At 35.8% G+C, this 3,854-nt stretch overlaps 1 long non-coding RNA gene across 1 annotated transcript; it reads left to right on the top strand.

Moving 5' to 3' along the window:
- Nucleotides 1-266: 266 nt before the first annotated feature.
- Nucleotides 267-3,262, top strand: LOC141621870 (uncharacterized). The gene is made up of 2 exons (XR_012532747.1): nt 267-504; nt 2,646-3,262. It is a non-coding gene; the product is annotated as an uncharacterized LOC141621870 (long non-coding RNA).
- The last annotated feature ends 592 nt before the right edge of the window (nt 3,263-3,854 follow it).

The following is a 3,854-nucleotide window of genomic DNA, read 5'->3' as shown; positions in this document are numbered from 1 at the left end:
TGACCCTGTATATTGACCTGTCAAACGGGATGGGCGGGTCAAGGTATCGGGTCGGGGTCATATGGATTGGGTTAGAATACAGGTCGAGTCATACGGGTATCGGGTTGGGTCCACGTCATCACAATTTTTTTTCTTCAGATTTTTTAAAAAAGCCTCCACCTTTGCCAGCGGCTTATAGGTTTTGGCACAAAGCCTTTACCCTTGCCAGCGGCTTACTCACTCTTTAAAAGAAAACACACCTGAATGAGACAGAAGCTCATATATAAACACAACACATTTTTTTAAAGAAAACCGCTATCTATGCCAGCGATTCACTCTCATTTATATATAAAAATAAAGGACCCGCATCACTCTCACTCTTTCACTCAACATAAAAACAAAAAAAACCCCAAATTTACCCAAACCCTAAAACCCGTTACCCTTGATTTTCCATTATCATTCCATCTAAATCTTAATTAATTAGTTCCTAATCAATATCTTTTCATCCAATATCATCATAATAAGGTACTAATTATTAAAGCTTTTGTCATTGTTGTTTATTGTATTTTTTATATAGTTGTTTGTCTAATTTAGTAGCTTCTAGTTAGTTTAATAGTGAAATAGTGAATTTGTAGTAATGGAAATTAATAATTTCCCCTTGACTTGTTGGTGGAATGGAGAAATTGTTGTAGATAGTGAAAATGTAGTATATAAAGGTGGTTGTGAAACTTTTGTTATTGCCAATAGTAATATGACCTTGACTGAACTTAAAAACGAAATTTATGAGGCTATAGAAGTTGATAGCACTAAGTTTGAACTAATTTTGAGGATGAAATTTCCAAGTGTGAGAGGTTACAAAGTGTTATCGTTGTATAATGACCGTGCTATGAGGACTTTGTGGGCAAGTGTGTGTCAATCAAAAGCCGCTTCTATGGATTAGTTTCTTGAATTAAAGCCCTTTGAACCATCAAATGAAATTGTCCAACCCACATTAAACTCTCCTAATTTTTCATTCAAAAACATGTTAAGCCAAAATGAGCATCCTAGTTGGTGTGTGTCATTGGGCACAAATAATGTCGATGAAGCGAAATTGGATTGTAATATTGAAGAGGATGAGGTGGAGGGGAATGTTGAAGAGGAGGATGAGTTGTTGGTTGATGTTAATGATGATGATGATAATCGTTTAGACCTTGTCTCTTTAAGTGTTCATAATACCTAATTTATTAAGGTTCATGTAGTATATGAAGAACAAGTAAATAGTTGGTATAGATTGAATCAAGTTGCGCATAAGAGCGGTGGAGAGTTTATGGTGGGTCAAGAGTTTGGTAGCTAAAAAATATTACGACGAATTGTGACATGCTACAATGTTCAAAGAAACCAAGTCGGTAGAACCACCGAATCTAAACTCCACACCGTTACATATAAATGTGCGAGAACACCGGTACCTTGCAAATGATATTTAAAAGCCACTCTAAAAAGTATTGCCTCTGAAACATTTACAACTGTGACTTACAAAGGCCCCCATGAATCATCATGTGTTGTTCACAAATCATCCATGGACCATCAAAATTTAAAATGAGAGTTTATTAGCAATGCTATAAAACACCTTGTTGAAGCGGATTGGGGTGTGAAGGTGAAGTTGTTAAGAGCGGCTATGACAAAAGAATTTAACTTTACTTTTTCTTATGCATAAGCTTGGGGTGCAAAACAAAAAGCTATTGCAGATCTCTATGGTGATTGAGAGGTGTCTTACCAATATATTCCAAGATACTTAGAGGCTTTAAAAGAAGCAAATCCGGGTACCCAAGTTCATCTTGTTAGTAAACCAACCAACCATAACAACATTGAACAATTTGATCGTGTTTTTTGGGCTTTTGGTCCATCAATTAGAGGTTTTTCACATTGTAAACCAACTATAACTATAGATGGAACTAATATATAGGGGAAGTACAGTGGTGTGTTGTTGATTGCTATGGGCGTTGATGCAAATGATCAACTTTTTCCTTTAGCATTTGCTATAGTTGAGAAGGAGAATTATGTGAATTCACTACGCCAAATCTGGCCATCAATAACGAGCGTATCACAACGGTTTAATGCATATAATAACGACACTTAGATTACCGTTTTTCAAATATTGGCGGAAACCTATACCACGCTAATAAGAATAACGGTTTCCCTCGAAAACCATGGTTATTATAATGTGACAATGGTTGTTTAACAAACCGTTATCAAAATCGCTTAACGGTTTCCAAAAACTCGTTATAGAATCACTCTTATCAACGGTTGTTAGACAACCGTTACCAGTTTAAGAAAACGGCATTTCGAAAACCGTGACTAAATTAACACCAGCAACGGTTTGTGGTACACATTGTTATGTTATAGTTACGGGTTTCTTGTAACCGTTGTCATTTTCTATTCTGAAAGAACGGTTTTTCAATTCAATCGTTGTCACAATTTGATTAGATTTCTCAATTTGATCACTGCATGCAAAACTTTATCAGAACTTTAATAAATATTGAATTTGACTAATAATATTCAATTTGACCAAAATAATTCTATAAATATGTCTTCATAATGTTTTAGGTTAAAATCAAAATTATCAAACATTTACTCTTTAATTTCTCTCTAAATTTCTCTCTAATTAAAATATGGCTGGTGTATTGAAGCTACAATCACGTTCTCGTTATGCACAGCCTTCTTGCATTCTCCATAATCTCTTGGTTCATTATGATGAGAATGGAAAGGATTTAAACCTTGATTTTGGGTGGTTGACGCCAATGCTTCATGACTGCGGTTAAAAAAGTGTACCTTGTGTCGACAAACAAGCAAGGTTTTATAGGCTTCACCTTTATCGAATTTGACGAAGCCAACTGCCCTGATAGTTTTCGTCAGGCAAGAAAATTAGAAGCTAGATTTGCGGGGAAAGATGCGGGGAAAGAGGACTTCTATTCGGATGATAGACAAAAGGGCCCTTATCTATGGGTTGTGACCCAGGTTGATCATCATCTGCTGAGACATTACAGGAGGTATCACAATCTTGCCACCGTACCTATGTTATGGGAGAAAGAGGTCATTCCACCTGCGCTTCCCGGTGATAATGAAGGGCCGATCTACGACTTGCTCTATACCGAAATTCATGAAGAGTATCCTAATACTTCATCAGATTCTAATAATTAAGTCTTTAATTCCCTTTCAAAAAAATAATTAAGTCTTTAATTATTCTCTGGCATTATAAGTTGTATTTGGATTAAGGTGGTTCTTTAAATTAAAGTTTAATTATTTATGTTTTTTTGTTACGTTTTTTGTTACCCCATCCTCTAGAATTCAGAGACAATATCACCATATACTCCCTCCATTCAACTCTACACAACACATTTCTATTTTGTACATTATTCACAAGTGAGTCTTCAATTCAGATTTTCTCTCAATACGTAAGTGAAAATATATTCATGTGGGATCTTGTTTGATTTGTCTTTAGGAGTACATTAAAAATATCTTACTTTTATAATTTTTGCAAATACGTAGCTAAAGATATTTATCGCGTAAAACAAGCGTTGACAAACGTGAAAAAGTAAATGTGTAATATGAAGTTGAATGAAGGGAGTATATTTTTTTGTTACACCATCCTCTTGAATTCAGAGACAATATCACCATATATGTCTCTTTCACCTTTAGCCCAATCCACAGAGTCGTTTTCCCATTTCAACGACACTGTCCTCTGCTCGGCACTGCGACCTTCACGGTGCAGAATCGAAAGTAGTATGAGACGGTCAGATTCATTCGCAACCCATAAATATGGGCCTACCCGCTGATCATCATGATCAAACCATAGTCTCGAAGAGTCATTGTTATAGAATGCTCGCTCAAGTTTGCGA

This window comes from Silene latifolia, chromosome X (genome assembly GCF_048544455.1).
Source record: "Silene latifolia isolate original U9 population chromosome X, ASM4854445v1, whole genome shotgun sequence".
Classification (NCBI taxonomy): domain Eukaryota; kingdom Viridiplantae; phylum Streptophyta; class Magnoliopsida; order Caryophyllales; family Caryophyllaceae; genus Silene; species Silene latifolia.
This window is presented reverse-complemented; position numbering and strand designations above follow the sequence as displayed.